This window comes from Fukomys damarensis, unplaced genomic scaffold (assembly GCF_012274545.1).
Source record: "Fukomys damarensis isolate Sample0158 unplaced genomic scaffold, DMR_v1.0_HiC HiC_scaffold_13, whole genome shotgun sequence".
In the NCBI taxonomy this organism is placed as follows: domain Eukaryota; kingdom Metazoa; phylum Chordata; class Mammalia; order Rodentia; family Bathyergidae; genus Fukomys; species Fukomys damarensis.
The window spans coordinates 8,906,563-8,923,623 of record NW_022900925.1 but is presented as its reverse complement, the minus strand read 5'-3'; positions in this window follow the sequence as shown (position 1 = coordinate 8,923,623).

The following is a 17,061-nucleotide window of genomic DNA, read 5'->3' as shown; positions in this document are numbered from 1 at the left end:
TCTCTGCTTCCTGGCTGCCCTGAGGTGAGAGTGCCTCCACCATGCCCTTCTGCCAAGGTATTTCTGCCTTAGAACAAACCGACTGTGGAACTGGGGACTGAGATTAATGAACCTGTGGGCCAAAATAAACCTTTCCTAGTTGAGTATAATGGCACATGTCTATAATTCCAAAAAGAGATGGAAGAATTATAAATTGAAGCCCAGCCAGAGCAAATTACCAACTTAGTGAGACTGTCTCAAAATAAAAAAATAAAAAAGGACTGGCGATGTAGCTCAGTGTGAAGGCACTGGGTTCAGTCCCTAGTATTGAAGAGATAAGAAGTGAACCAACAAAAAACACCTTTTTCTCCTTTAAATTGTGTGTGTAACTATTTTGTCTTAGCAATGGGAAGGTGACTAAAATCATGGTGAGGCCAATGTGCCCCAGAGCTAAAGTCACTGCAGTCCCCACGTTTTATGATTCTCTCTCACAAATGTTGTGCTTGAATGCACCAGTGGTCCAAAGAGATGGGTTCTAACCTGTGTTTGCGCTGTGCTTTCTCCTGAACATATAGAGCTCTTCATCTGTCTTCATCATGTTTTATGCGAAGAGCTCTTGGAGAGTTAATCTCTCAGAGCCATAATTTCCTCATCTGTAAAATACTAAGTGTGTCAAATCCAATCGGATGTGTTTTTCGCGTTTACCTCTGCCCTCCAGTTTCTGCATGAGCTATCTAGGTCATGGCTTTTTATTCCTGCTGGGCTCTTCTCCTGTATTGGGCCCTCTCCAGTCATCCAGAACACACAGCACTGGTTATCCTGAAACCTCATTCTCACCAAGCCACTCTGCTTAAAACCTATCCACGTCTCCCATTTGCCTGTGGAATCAAGTTCAAGTAATTTTGTTGGGGAATTGATCATGTTAAAGTGTGCTGTGACGCTGCCTCACAGGCTGCATTCTCCTGGTACATCTTAGCTCCTAAAATGACCTCATGCCCTTATCTCTGGTTTCCCTACCCCCCAAGGCCACAGTGGTCCAGGAAAGTTGAAACCTGTGTCTGCAGGACTGGGCCCATAAAAGCAATCTGGCCTGTGATAGGTTAAAAGTAACTCACTCCTCCTAAATAAGCAATAGCCCACCCCAAAACTGAATCTCTCTCTCTCTCTCTCTCTCTTTCTCTCTGCCTTCCTGCCTCCTGCTCGCCTCCCTACAATAAAGATCTCCTGCTGGACCTCTCGGTGCGTGAGTGGCCTAATTGGGAAGGGGCACCCGAAAGGGCACGCGAACCCCCTTTCAAATTTAGCCTGTTGTCCTAAGGTATTCAATTGTCTGGCTCAAGCCTGTGATTTTGGCCTCGTCTTTGTCCACGTACGATTTCCAGCAACAGTTGCTCTTCAAGTTTTTATGTGAATGGGACCTCACTCTGTGCATCATTTAATCCAAAGGGACCCTCTCCACCTTTCTGCAAGGCTGCCCTTGATCCTAATTATCAGATATCTGTTTCCAAAGATGGACACAGCAATTATCCCCATCCTGTCTGCCTTTTGCAGCATGACTGTGCCCTTCTTCATGTCAGTCTCCCTTCCGTGTGAGCCTGGGCTGGCCCCGTGACATTCATCAACAAGCTGAATGTGGTGGACATGATGCTATGTCATTTGCAGCTGTGTTTTTGTGTTCTAAGAAACCAAGCACTAAATAAAGAAGTTCCAGCTACACTGGGGTCAAGACAAGTTGCCTCCACAGTCCTATCTCACTTCTCAACCCACCAAACTGTGAAAAAATAAAGTAATTTTTTTTTAAGTCAGGGTATCACTATGTAGTTCAGGCTGGCCTTGAACTCACTGTGTAGTCTGGGATGGCCTCAAACTCACAGAAATCCTCCTGCCTCAGCCTCCCAAGAGCTGGGACAACAGGTGTAGACTACCATGTCCAGCTACAGTGATTGTTTTAAGCCACTCAATTTGGAGACAGATCACCACACAAAAATAGATAACTGCAACAGTTAAACATTAGCTCCTCGCAACCTGAATTTACCTTAATTTTTCTTTGCTTCCTGTTCATCTCGAACCCCTGCCTGCAACAGTGCCTGGCATGTAAAAGGTAATCAGTAAACACGATTGAAGGTCAAATGTCCCTTCCTCCATTAAGCTTTCCATGATTGCCTTCCATCAGGCAGCCTCCATCTCCTCCCTCTGGGATCCTCCATGGCCCTTTATCAATAGCTTTCTCACAGTGTAGGTTATATTCAGTCGAGCCCTGCCTGATATAATGGTGAGATCTTTGAAATTAATGACCGTAATGTCCATAATACGTGGCAACACATTTGTTGAATGAATGAATGAATGGGTAAATGAAAAATCAGAACAATGTCCCCTCTCCTACCAGCCAGCCTCACAGGTTTGTTGTAATCCAAAAGAGAAGAATGAAGTGCTGGGGCACCTCTGTGCATCCCCTGCAGCATATCTGGCTGTGTATTTGCTACTTCTGTGTCGCCCTGGTCCCATCTGTGTGAACTTTACCTTTTAGGGCAGGAGAGAATTTAGCACAGTGTCCCTAAAGGAAGTCTCCCTATTTCCTGCCCTAAGAACTGTTCAACCTCAAAGGCTATGGAAATGCAGGGTGTAATGTCACAAACCTGGGAAGGAAACGGTGACCTCTCAAATCCGTTCCCAGGCAGAGAGATGCCTCAAGCTTCATGGTAAGGTGAAAAATAGCTGGTTCCTAAATAATAATTCAATCACATGTCACTTTAATATCCCTAAGACTTGTGCAGTTACAGATAGTAGAGTGTGAGAGGGTGCAGAATTCCATGTAGTCTGTAATGCTAGATAGAGATGATTTTACCAAATTTAAAAGTCAAAGAGCCAGGCAAGGTGGTGCATGTCTGTAACCCCAGGACTCTGTGAAGTGCAGGAAGAGTCTAAATTCAAGTCCCATCTACACAACTTAGAGACTTTGAATGACCCTCTGTCAAAAAGATTAAAAAAAAAGAAGAAGGAATGAAAGAAAGGCACAAGAGGGGCTGCCAGGCAGAAGGGTTTCTTGGGTAGGTGTGTAACATACACCTTAGATCAGGTATTCCTAGGTAGGTGGTACTTTCTTTGAATTGTAAGGCCATGGACACAGCAATCAGTGATAGACTGGGCAGAGTGGGTGTTTGCCTCATTGAGATGAGTCCCTCAAAACTGGAGATGACATTATAGTTTCCTTGGTGGACGATAATCTTTTAAACCCAGGGAGATTTCAAATTAAGTATGGAGAGGTTAAGGGAATCCAAACCATGGTTTTAATGTGTTAGGTAAAAGAATCTCAAAATTTCAATAGAAAATGAGTATCTAATTGATTCAGGCTTTTTAATCTTAAAACTTCCTAAACTTATGTATGTTATTAGAACATTGAAGAGAACCGAAAGTTCCTCATACTTGTAAGTTTAATTTATTGGATAAATAATCAAAATTTGAAAACTTGGAAAGGATTTTGTTTGTTCAATCAGACTATTAAAGTACATAAAAGGAAACTGAGTACAATAAATGTCTACATATACTTTAAAATACTTAAAGGGGGCTTAACTTTGTAATTGGGATCCAACATTCAAAATCCTTTAGAAAGTAATGGTAAAAATAGTTGGACATAAACAGTAAGATTTGCAAGCTGAAGCTTAAAGAACTAGGATTTTTATCTGTAATTTTTCTATCCATTAATTTTATTGGTACATTTTAGGTATATAATATGCCAACATTCATCTCTGGGAATTTGTACCATTATATGATATATCTTGGATCTTATATTTTCCCCATTCCCCTGCCCTCCATTCAACCCCTCCACCCCTCCCTATTTACAAAGACTTTGTTTCCTTTTTTTCCTTTTCTCATATTTATTACTTTCCCTTCTTTCTTTTCCCCTTATCCATCCCACTTCCCCTTCCCCTTTGGACCCTTTCTTCCTATTTCACATTATCTATTATACATTTTGATCCTTTTTTTACTCTTTCAGTTTCTCACACCAGAGAAACTGTTTGGTATTTACACATGTGTGTCCTATTTATTTCACTTAAGAGTATGGCCTCAGTGTGCATCCATTTAGCTATAAATGTCTCTAATTTCTCCTTCTTTATGGCTGAGTAGTACTTTATTTCATTTAAAAAAAACCACATTTTCTTTATCTGGTCTCCAGTTGATGGGCAATTTTTCCAATATTTAGCTCTTACAAATTGTGCCACTATGAACATGGGTGCACAAATACCGCTGTGGTATGATTCTTTTAATTCTTTTGGGAAAATAACTAGCAAGGTGATAGTTAGGTCAAATGGGACCTCTGATCCTAGTTTTTTGAGGTATCTCCACAATGGTTGCACCAGTCTGCAGTCCCACCAACAGTGGAGAAGTGTTCCTTTTTCCCACAGCCCCACCAGCATTTGTTATTGGTTGATTTCTTGATAGCATCCATTCTATCTGGGGTGAGGTGGGGTTTCAGTGTTGTTTTCATTTGCATCTCTCAAATGACCAGTAATGTTGAACATTTTTTCATATGTTTATTTGCTTTTTTACTTCTTTGTCTGAGAAATGTCTGTTCATTTCAGATGCCCATTTTTGGTTTGGGTCTTTAAATTTGGGAGGCCTGATTTTTTTTCTTTAAGTTCTTTATATATTCTAGATAGTAGACCTTTGTCTGGGGAATGGCTAGCAAAATTTTTTTCCTACATTGTGAGTTGTTTCTTCATGCTGTTGGTGGTTTCTCTTGCTGTACAGAAGCTTTTTAATAAGAAGAGAACCCAGTTACTAATTCTTGGTGCTAGTTCATGTGTGACTGAGGTTTCTGAACTGTAATTTAAATAAATTAAATATTAATTTTAAAAGCAATTAAACCTTGGATCATTATTTTTTATCTTTTTATTATATGAAAAAATAAAACAGAATTTCATTACCAAATAATAAGAGAATAACAATAATTATTACATTGTGTATCATTATCTTCAAAGTAGTTGCTCAGAAAAGACATAGACCAAAAAGATTCTTATAAAAAAGAACCAAACAATAATACAAACTTTCTTTTCAATGAAGTAAGATAAACTATTAGTATAAATGAAGCAAATTAGCATACATATTGAAATAATTTTAAAACAGTGGAATGTGTAATTGGGAGAAGTGTTTGAATTTCTCCTGCTTTCTATTTATCTCTCTTTCTATTTTGTCCTCTCTCTTTCTCATAAATATAGTTTCTCATACAAGAGAAACTATGCAATATTTTAGCTTGTATGTCTGACTTACTTCATTTAACATTATGTTCTCAAGTTGCATCTATTTACATATGAATGCTTCAAGTTTATTTTTCTTTATGGCAGAATTGTATGCAAATACCACATTTTCTTTATCTATGCATCTGTTTACGGACATGTACACTGTTTCCAAGATCTAGCTATTATAAATTGTGCTGCTATAAACATGGCTATGATGATTTTAACTCTTTTGGGAAGATTCCTAGGAGGGGGATACTGGGTCAAATGGAATTTCTACTTTTAGTTTATTAAGGAATCTCTACACTGATTTCCACAGTTGTTGTACCAGTTAACGTTCCTACTGAGCACGTAGAAGAGTTTCCTTTTACCCACATCCTCACCAGCCAGTCTTTGTTATTCTTAGATCTTTTTTTGATGATGCCATTCTTTCAAGGTAAGATGGTGTCTCTGTGTAGTTTCAATTTGCATTTCTCTGATGGCCAGAGATGATGAGCATTGTTTCAAGTATTTATTGGCCATCTACTTCCAAGGGGCATCTATTCATTTTGGTTGTGCATTTTTGGATTGGGTCTTTTATTTTGGGGGTCCTAATTTTTTGAGTCCTATATATATTTTTGACATTAGTCCTCTATCTGTGGAATAGCTGGAAATAATTTCTCCCCACCCTGTAGATTGTCTCTTCACGTTATTGGTTGTTTCCTTTGTTGTACAGAAGATTTTTAGTTTGATAGGATCCCATTTTTGTTGATTCTCAGTATGAATTCCTGTGCCGTTGGGATTCTGTTCAGAAAGTCCTTGCCTATATGCCTGTGTCTTCACAGTTGTACCTGTTTTATCTTTCAGCAGATTAAGTGTTTCTGGTTTAACATTTAGATCTTTGGGAATCATCTTTTCTTTGTCTATAAAATGAGATTATGGTAAAATCTGCCTTGTAGGATTGTTGATAGGATTGAATGATTCTTTGGGTTTAAAGTGTCGGGCCTTAACTCTGTTATATATCAAGCATTTGATAGCATATAAAGGTAATTACCAATATTATTGTCTCCTCCTTAAAGGAGAGCAGACGAATGTTTTGAAAGAAGAGACAATGCAGGGTCAGACACAGAACATCCGGAATCTTGGCAGGAGTAAAATAGCCATCATGTATCTTCACTTTCTCTGACTCTAGTTAGCAAGGCTCACTCTCTTCTTCCCCGAGTCTCCCCTAATTTGTTAGGCTTCTCCGGCAAGGGAGGAATTCAGTCCATTACCATTGCATTACCTATTGTCCCCTTTGCCACTGTCCTTGGAGGCCTCTCTCCTAAGCTACTCATTAATCACTCATTAATCCAGCCTACAAGCATCTGCTGATGTTTGTACCCGGTGCCAGTCTAGTAGCCAGCAACACAGATGGAAGACCCTGCCCTCGTGGTACTTGGGTTTTAATAGTGGAGGCAGACAGTAAATGCAATCAGCAAGAGAATTATGTAGTATGTCAGAAGAGGGTGCATTAAGGCAGAAAACTGTACAGGGCAAGGTAATGGGAGTGTCAGGGGTAAGGACTGGAATTTCAGAGCGCAGCCACAGGAGACCCATGGATGACTTCCAGGAGAAGCCACACGGTCTATTTTGTCATGGCAGCCAGAGCTAAGATACATGGCATTATTAGAAGAGATATGCTGACATATTTAAAGGGGGAAAGTCATGATATCTATAATGTATTTTTGAACAAATGAGAAAAAAATCTAGCTATTTGTAGTAGTTATCTATTACTAAGTGTTATTGATGGGATTGTGCCCCTTACTCCCCCTGCCAACTGATAGTTTAAAGCCCTAACTCTCAATGTGACTATATTTACAGGTGGAAACTTTAAGGACATGACTGAGGTTAATAAAGCTTGAGTGTGTGGTCCTAATCCAGTGCACTTAAGTCTGAGGGCTGGAAGTCCAAGATCAAGCTGTTGGCAGGATAAAGTTCTCCTGAAGCTACTTTCCATGGCTTTCCACTGGTCATCCTCTTGCTGTGTCCTCACATGGTCTTTCTCTTTATGCATACCCCTTATGTCTATCTTCTTACGAGGACATTAGAGCCAGGCATGGTGGCACCTGCCTGTAATAACACTCTGGGAAGTGAGGCAGGAGGCTTGCATGTTCAAGCCCAGCCCAGTAACATAGTGACTTAGCAAGACTGTCTCAAAATAAGAAGTAAGTGAAAAGGGATGGTGAAGTAGCTTAATGCAAAAGCCCTGGGTTCAGTCCCCATCACCACAGACAAACAAAAAAACCAACCAGAAGGCATTGTGGATCCCACTCTGTGCTCCCTTGTCAGCCTCCTAGCATGACAGGTGAGCACTCTAGCACGTGCTCCAGCCATACTGCATGGCCCTCACCAGAGGCCCAAATCAATGAGGCCCCCTGATCTTGAACTGGAACCTCCAGAACCATGAGCTAAAATAAAATTCTCTTTCCATCCCAAGTAGTCTGACTCAGGAACTTTGCTGTAGTAATGTGAAGCTGACTAACACAAGGGCAGATGGGGCAGCACTGCTGAGTGGGCATCCACCGTTTTAAGCAGCTCCCCCTCTGGCGCTTCATGTATCATACTTGGCACTGTGGGGATTCAGTTGATCAATAATGATAAAGAGGTTGAAGATTCTCACAAGTTGGCTGAATCGTCCTACCTGTCTGTGTGTTCACTGTCAATGCTCATTGACTTGTTACAGATCACAATTTTGATTGGCTATGGGCAGCATGATTCTAACTACAGGGCCATGTGTGTGTGTGTGTGTGTGTGTGTGTGTGTGTGTGTGTTTGTGTGTGTGTGAGAGTGTGTTACCAGGGATTGAGGCCAAGGTGTTTTCTCTGAACTAAATCCCTAGCCCATTTTCCACTTTCTGAGACAGGGTCTTGCTAAATTGCTTTAGCTAAGCACATGGTTTCTCAACATCTCCCTCACTGACAGAGGTGTATAACTCATCTCTAACTATGTCTGGCTACAGGACAAAACCACCACCGTCTCCCTCATAAAAACTGGACTCTATTTCCTCTGCAAGAGGCTCTTGTATTATATTCTTCCTTTCCCAGGGACATCAGTGTCCTCCCTGATGTCCAGTTCTTTAACCCATCTTCCTTCCCAACCTCTGGCTCCATCTCTAATCTGGGTTCCTTCCTTAAACAGTCTCTTATCTAGTCAGTCTAGGTTTAAGGGTCTCTTGAGGGATCCCAGTTAAATCTGTCTGAGACAGGCCAGGGATTTAGCTCAGTGGTTCTGCCACTGGCCTTGTAAGCACAAGGTCCTGAGTTTGATCCCCGGTACAAAAAAAAAAAAAAAAAAAATCTGCCTGAGACCTTTGGGATCTTACAAACCAATAATCCTGTCCTTGAGCCAGTGGGACTGGGATGAGAGATTCTTCATGGATGATGCCCATGCCTCTATCCAAAACCTATCAGTGACACTTCAACAATCCTGGAAGGCTACTGTTAAGGGCACTGGGGCCCAACAGAAAATTGTCAATGCATTGGCTGAGGTAGTCTAACCACAAAGGTAAACACTAAATCTTACTACAGAGATGGATGAGACTTGTGCTATGCTTAACAAGATCTGCTACTTCTAGATAGACACCTCTCAAAAGGTGAAGACTAGCTCTACCAAACTTAAATGTCTCATCTAGATATATAAAAACCAGAAAACTTGGCTGGGATCCCTCCTTAAATCCCTGTGGGGGTAGGTCTAAATCCTTATGGGACCCATATACCAGTGTTTGTGTTCTTACTACTCCTCCACATTTCTGGGCCCCGTTTATTCAATCTCCTTGTTCACTTTGTTTCCTCTTCCCTACAGTCTATGAAACTTGAGGTGGTCATACCTATAAAACCCATCACGGACAGCCCACCTAACTTCTGTCATGGGCCGTTAGACAATCCCTCTAGAAGACACCTTGACTGTGGACCCCTTCTCACTGCTCCAGTACAACCTAAAACAGAGCAATCACCATTCCTTGTCCCTAACAACAGTCAGGGATACCTCTTCAGAGGGGGAGATGAGACAGAAGTTATGATTCTATTAGATAATAAGGACTGTGGCGCAAAATTGGAGTCAAAAAGCCCCAGATGAAATCTGCTGAGTCACTACCCACCAGGGATCTTACAAAAACATCTGCCTCCCGTCCTGCAGCTCTCAGGAACATTCCCCAAAACATGATGGAACAGGCCATTGACTCAAGGGCACATGGGCCCTATGTGGACACTGTGTAAACACGACATAGATTGGACCCTAAAAAGTAATATCCTATAGGGTAAAGAGCAAGCCCAAACTCCCTTCTAAACCTCTTAAAAATCCACAGTCTTGTGGATATCCTGCTCAGGAACCCCTTACAGCTAGCAGGAGCTCTACTCCCTTGCCCTTGCACCTTTTAAATAAATATGCTTGCACTCTATCTCTTTCATCCAATTTCATTCTTTGTCACTGTGGGATATGGCCTGGGTGTTCCAGTAACACCAGCTTCCTGTGGCGTCATTGGATCTCCTGTCAGGAGGCAGAGGAATCTTTGGTCTCCATCACACCATTCAACCACGGCCCTCACTCACGTATTGTTGTTCTGCACAAGTTCAAGATTGCCTGGACCTTGGCAGCAGCCTCAGGTGGTCAGGAAAATTTGCAAAAGATTTTTAAACAGACAAAAATATTACAGGATTTCCTTTCAAGGGTGTTATGTTTAGAAGTTCACCTTTGGGGTTTCTGATTCTATAGAGATTTGTATCATTCTTCTCCTGTCCTCTTCCTCCTCTTTCTCCTCTTCCCACACCTGCTCCTCCCCCTTCCTTCTCTTTATTTTGTGATACTGGAGATTAAACCCAGAGCTACATTCCCAGCCCTTTTTGTAAGTTAAAACACACACACACACACACACACACATTTCACCAAGACATTAAGTTGCCTGGGCTGGGCTTGAATTTGCAATTCTCCTGCCTCAGCCTCCCGAGTGCTGGGATTACAAGTGTGCAGCACTTGTGCCTGGCTTGTGCATTTCTTTTTGTCTTTTTTTAAAAAAACCATTTGCAAGTCAGTAGAGACAGACATTAACTTATGGAGGTAATGCAAATGATTTCTGTTCATAGAAATTGAAATGAGTTTTGTACAGGGAAGAAGCAATTGATGTCTGCCCTGTGAAAGAGATCATTTTTGCATCTATTAGCAAGTTACTTTTAACATTCCCAATTGTATATCCATATGTCTGTTCCTTGGCTTCTCATTTAAACTACTTTTGATATCATATTGGTTCTCTCAATAAATGATATGCACATTCATTTTATATCTATGTGGCAGTAATAATTTTATTTTTAAAATTATCCTTTAGCAAAATACTCTCCCTGCATTCATTTTGTCCTCCTCCTATCCATAGCTAATCAAATCATTCTCTGTGAAGGGGCTAGAGGCAGATTTTCCAAGAGCTAGTTTAATCATGATCCTTCTTGGCTTAAAACTGATATACTATACTATAGTTTGGATCTCAAACATCCCCCAAAGGCTCATGTGTTGAAGGCTTGGCTCCTAATTCATGGCACTGTTGGGTGGTTCTGTAGGCGGAGCCTAGTGGAAGGAAGTTAGGTCATTGGGGACTTGCCCTTGAAGAGGATATTGGGGCCCCTGCTTCTCCTCTTTCTCTCTTATTTGCTTCTTGGCCATCATGAGGTGAGGGTTTCAGTATCCTTTTAACCTAGGCTTTTCCCTATTGTGTCAGGAAACCCTCATTCCCTCTTTTTCCTATTATCTTCGCCATCTTCTAGCTTTAAAAAACAACTTTAAAAAAAACTGGGTCTTTTATTTTGAGAATCTAATTTTTTGAAGTTCTTTGTGTATTCTAGATATTAATCTTCTGTATGAGGTGTAGCTGGTAAAATCTGTCCTCACTTTATAGCATGTTTCTTTACTTTTATAAAAGTTTTTAAAAATGAAAACAATCCCATTTGTTGATTCTTGATGTTATTTCTCATGCAGTTGGCTTTCTGTTCAGAAAGCCCTTGCTTGTGCATATGACTTCAAGATTTCACCTGTCTTATCTTCCAGCAGGTTATGTGTTTCTCTCTCTCTCTTTTTATTGTACCAGGTATTGAATGTGGAACCTTGCACTTTCCAGGCAGGATGCAGCACCACTGAGCTAAATCCCTGTCCCTGTGTTTCTCTTGTAATATTTAGATCTTTGGTCCATTTTCACTGTAGTTCAGTACATGGTGAGAGCTATGGGTCAAGCTCCAGTCCTCTGAAGTTTTCCCAGCACCATTTGCTAAAGGTTATCTTTGCTCTGTGTATGTTTTTGGCCCCTTTGTCAAAGATTAGGTGACTGAATATGTTTGGGGTTGTTTCTGTGTTTGTATTCTATTCCACTAGTCCACATGCCTCTTTTTATGCCAGTGTCATGCTGTTTTTATCACCATAACTTTTAATATAACTTGAAGTCAGGGACTGTGATGCCTCTTGCTTTGTTCTTTGTCACCTAAAAATTCCTTTGCTTTCCTGAGTCCCTTTTGCCTCCATATGAATTTTAGGGTTGTTGGCATTTTGACTGGGGTTGCATTAAATCTACATATTGTTTCTGCCTGTCCAAGAGCAGAGGATGTCTTTCCATTTTGTGATGTTCCATTTGATCTCATTTTTAGGAGTACTATAGTTTTTCTTATAGAGATATTTCACTTTCTCAGTTACGTTAACTCCTAAGTATTTAGTTTTACATGCTGTTATTGTGAATGATATTGTTTTTCCAATTTCTTTCTTAGTGAGTCTTTATTGGTACATAGATTTTTGTGTGCTGATTTTGTATCCTGTTACATTGCTTTTATTTCTGGAGACAAAGTTTCACTAAATTGCTAAATTGTGGGAGCTGGACTTGAATTTGCAAACCTCCTGTCTCAGCTTTCCAGAGTGTTGGGATTACCGATGGGTGACGCCATGCCCTGCTAATTCTGAACTGTTTTTAATCATTGCTTCAAAATGATCAAAGCAAAATGAATAAGTCAAATCCTGAGTTTTTTCCTTCATTTGCCATTAATCCCTGAGATGAAAACACTCTCAATTACTTCAAAATGCAACAGTTTGGCAGTTTCTCAAAAGATTGAACATAGAGTAACCATATGATCCAATAATTCCACTTCTAGGTAGACACCCAAGAGAAATAGAAGCACATGTCCACACAGAAACTTATACAAGAATGTTTCTGGCATTATTATTCATAATAGTCAGAAAGGAGAAACAACCCAAATCTTCATCAACTGCTTATTGGATAAAAAAAAATATATATAGTGGATCCATATAGTGGAATATTATTTAGCCATAAAGAATGAATCCTGAAAATATTGTGAAAAAATTATGCAAAACCAGACACATATCTACTATATAAATATATTACATATTGTTTAAATTTATTTATAGGAAATATCCAGAATGGAAAAATCTGTAGGAACAGGAAGATAAATGTTTTCCTGGGGCTGGAGGACTAGGAGTAAATGAGAGTAACTACTACGAGTCATGGGGTTTTTTTGGAAATAATGAAAATGTTCTAAAACTGGTTGTGTGAATGGTTGCTCACCTGTGTTAATATACCAAACCCCACTGAATTGTATACTTTAAATCAGTGAACTTTATGGTATGTGAATTCTATTTCAATAAAGTCATTACTTAAAAAAAAAAAGCAGTAGCTCCAAACCTTGGTTGGTTAGAGTTCCTGGAAGAATTTTGCTAAAAGTTATAGACTTTCTTACATCCCCACCCCCAATCTGCCTCTGTCCTGAAAAACCCATGCATGTGTGTATATAAAACTGTCACAGAAAATGTGAGGAGAATCCCAGGCTGATCAGAGTCCATTTGCTGACTCCTTATAGGTGAACCCCTCTTGAGAAGACAGTTACCAGTACATGGTAGGTCAGGTGCACTTACAAAAATCTATCTTTCCCTCCACACCATATCTTGGTCTTCAACCACCTTGTTATGGTGCCTCCTTGCCCCTCCCCCTCTTCTGTCTGTGGTTGTTTTCACTTTTCTTGATCAGGAGGGTTCGGAACAGCTTGAGGATAGCCTCCATGTCTTTCTCTGCCCGATATTACTTCCAAGTGCATGGCAAAAAGGAGCTTAGCTTATGGGGTGGGCCTAATCTAATCACATAAGCTCTTCAAAGCAGTGTTTCTCTGCCTGGTATTGGAAGAGTTCAATTCAAAGCTTGACAGGGACTTCCATGTACTGCGGTTGCCTTTGAAGGTGGAGGGGGCTGTGCAGTCAGGAATGCAGCTGGTCTGTGGGAGCAGAGAGGGCCCCTGGCTGACAGCCAGCCAGGAAACAGGGACCTCAGACTCACAGCTGTAGGAACTGCATTACATCAACAACCTGAATGAGCTCAGAAGTGGATTCTTCCCCTGAACCCCCAGATGAGAGCCCAGCCGGCTTACACCTTGCTTTCAGCTTTGAATTCCTGAGCCAGAGCCCATTCCAGCCACACCAACTTCTGACCTACTGCTGTGGGAAACCAAGTGTGTGTGGGTTCAGAACTCCAAGTTTGTAGTCATTTATTACACAGACTACAAAACTCACATGATAGGTTTCACATGGCTGTGGAGCTAGCTGTCTCTCTGTTGGATATTTCTGGAGCCAGCTCATTTCTTCATAAAATTCCTAAGATGGCTACTTCTACCATCTCCACTCCCATGAGGATGAAGCCACACTCTGGGTGCCTCTGAGCCTGCCTCATATTCCTAATTTCATGGTCCACTGGAGGCCTGCTCCCTTGAGTTTCAAATCAAAGTAGAGGGACTCTCGGTCATTTCAGTGAGGAAGTGGAGGAGAGGCCTACACTTGGCCAAAGTCATGGTTCCACATGGGCAGGAAGCAGATGTCTTGTGGGGCTCTGTGTGGCCTCTGCAACCCTGCTGTATACACACTGCACAATCAACCCTAGGATGGCTTGAAATGAAAGGTGGAAGTTTCCAGTTGACCAAAAGCCTAGTCCATAAGGTAGGGGACTGTGGCCAAGGGCTGGGGAAAGGGCTTTGAAGGTAAAACTCCAGTGAGGAAGTGTCTGAGCCTAAGGGCTAACTGCAAACCCCACAAAACAGGAGCTCTTCAGCTACTCCAGAGAGAAAGGATTCACCCTGAAGGGCTTTCAGCTCTTGGTTCTAATTCTGTCCTCACCAGAAGCTGAGTGTGTACCAAGACATTTGTGACCGTCGTGGGGATGTCTGTCCACCTAGCTGCCTGTAAAGCTGGCTTGTATATACCTTTCCTCCCTTCCTCCCTCTGTTCCTTTTGCCTTCCTTTCTGTATTCCTTTCCCTTAGGAAAAACTATCATGTTTTGATGGGAGATGGTGGGCTCTAGCACTGAGACAGAGCCCCTGGAAGCCACCCCCACTTTCTTCAACCATAAAACGCCCGGAATCCTGCTACTTCCTGCCTTTGCTGATGAGAACCATTCATTTCTGGAACCAATCAGTTACTTCTGCTCTAATGAACTAATGTCTTTTCTTGCTGAGAAAATTCTGATCAGACCCTTAGCTTCATCTCCTTGTTCTTGGAAGGAGATCCTGTGCATCTGGGAGCCCAAATCTCTTTTAACGGGGCAGTCTTGGCTCTTTTAATGGGGCAGTCCTGCGCTTTCTTTTATGGGTTTGAGGCCCAGGGTAGCTATATTGAGGGACGAGAAAGGGCTAGGGAGGGATGGAGTTAGAGGAAGGAGTAAGAGGAGGGGGAACTGTCTGTGACTTGTGCCCTGAGTCCCCTCAGTAGGTTTGAGAATGATTTTGTAGGTTTGTGGCTTTGCTGTATTCAAGAAATCTGCCTATCCACGGAATTTCTTCTGCCCCAAGGCTGTTTCTCTTTTCTTTTCTTTTCTTTTTTTTTAAAAACCTAAACAAAGCAACAAGATCAGAATGACTCATGTAGACATGTGTAAATGATTCTTTTCTTTTCTTTTTTTTTTAAAAACCTAAACAAAGCAACAAGATCAGAATGACTCATGTAGACATGTGTAAATGTGTGTGTGTGTTAAGACGAGCTTGTGAGTGATCACAGGGATTCCAAGTGTGACCCCTCCTGATTCCCCATTGCAGTCAGCAGGAAATGATGGCTGCAGGGCGCTGGAGCCAGGAGAGGGAGAACAGAGGAAGGAGAGAGGGGAGCTCCGGCTCCTGACGCAGCCTTGGTTGGGGCTGAGGCACCGGGGCCTGCCAGGAAGTGTGTTTTGTCCTGACAGCCTGGGCTTCTCAAACACCACCTCAAGGAGACAGCAGAAGGTTGGGGGTGGTACATATCTGGGAGGAGGAGGAACTGTCTGAGCTTCACCCTCTCCTGCCTCCTGGGACCCAGTCCTGGGGCTTAACGGTCAGACAAAGCTACTTTAGAAGTACATCCTTCCCCCCCAACACCCCCACTCCACCTTCTCTGAGCGCCGCTGTGGAACTCACCCATCCTGAGGTGGGAGTTTAACCTCCGTCCTCCACTCCACTCCAGAGAGAGCCCCATCTGGACCAGGCCAGACCCATTGCTCCTTGCTGCAGCCAGGCCTTTCTTGTAAAGCAGAGCCTGTGTCTCCTGAGCTGTGAACTGGAGAGGACATCAGTGGTGCGGAGGCTTGTGTTGTGTCAGCTGAACCAGGCTGAGCCACACTCCCCAGAATTCCTTCGCTGCTGGCTTCCTATGCAGGTGGGTCGCCGGCACTCTGCGGAGAGGTTGGGGGTGGGAGGGAATCACGGCCACGTTGTACAGCCACGTGACTCTGATGGTGTGCGGCAGCGGCTGGGTCTGCAACCGCATCGTCTTCTCTCATGACCAGGGCAGTGTTCAGCTCCAAAATGAAGGATTCTGTCTTCTCCTTCCTCCTTCCCCTCACTTCCCAGTACTGAGGACTGAACATAGGACTTTCACACTGAGGCTACATTCCTGTCCCTTGCTCCATTTTAGATTTTTTGTTTGAGACAGGGTCCCTCTAAATCACTGTGTTGCTTGGGCTGGGCTCAAACTTGTGATCTTCCTGCCTCAGCCTCCCAGAGAGCTGGGATTATAGGCATGCACCACCATACCCAGCTAAGAATCCTGGTTTCTTTCCCTCCCCTGGGAACTTCAAACTCCAGCATCAGACCTGAAGACAGCAGTGTTACTGAGTCTGCCTACAGTCAAACCCCTCCCTGTAAGAAAGCCACATATAATAAGACATACCCATGCCTATACGTGTTCCTGCCCCTAAATCTTCATCTATTTATATCTGTACAAATTGAATATGACTAATGTGAAAATCTACAATCTAAAATGCTCCAAAATCCAAAACATTTTGAGTGCTCACACAGTGGAAAATTCCACGCCTGACCTCATGGGATGAAACATCACCCAAACTAATGAAAAATATATAAACTTATTTTCAGACTGGGCCGGGGAATTTAGCTCAGTGGTTCTGCCGTCTGCCTCCCATGCGCAAGGACCCAAGTTCGATCCCCGGTGCACCCCCCCCAAAATCATCTTCGGACTATGTGTACAAGGTGTATTTGAAATATACATGAATTTTGGGTTTATATCCAAGATATCTCACTCTATATGCAAGTATTCCAAAATCAGAAACACTTCTGGCCCCAGGCATTTTGGATATAGCAGACAACCTCGGTATTAGTCTGTTTCTCTGGCTAAACACTGAGGAGTGCAGGTAGTAATACGTCCTACCTCCCATGGTGGGAAGTGAATGGAATTCAATCACTTGAAAGTGTTTGGTCACCAGAAAGAGGTTGTTCTCCGGTCTGAGCACACGTTAGAGTCATGTGGATTGGGACTGCTGGATCCCACCCCCAGTGTGATTCCCAGGTCTGGGCAGGGCCTGGGAATCTGCATGTCTAACAGTCC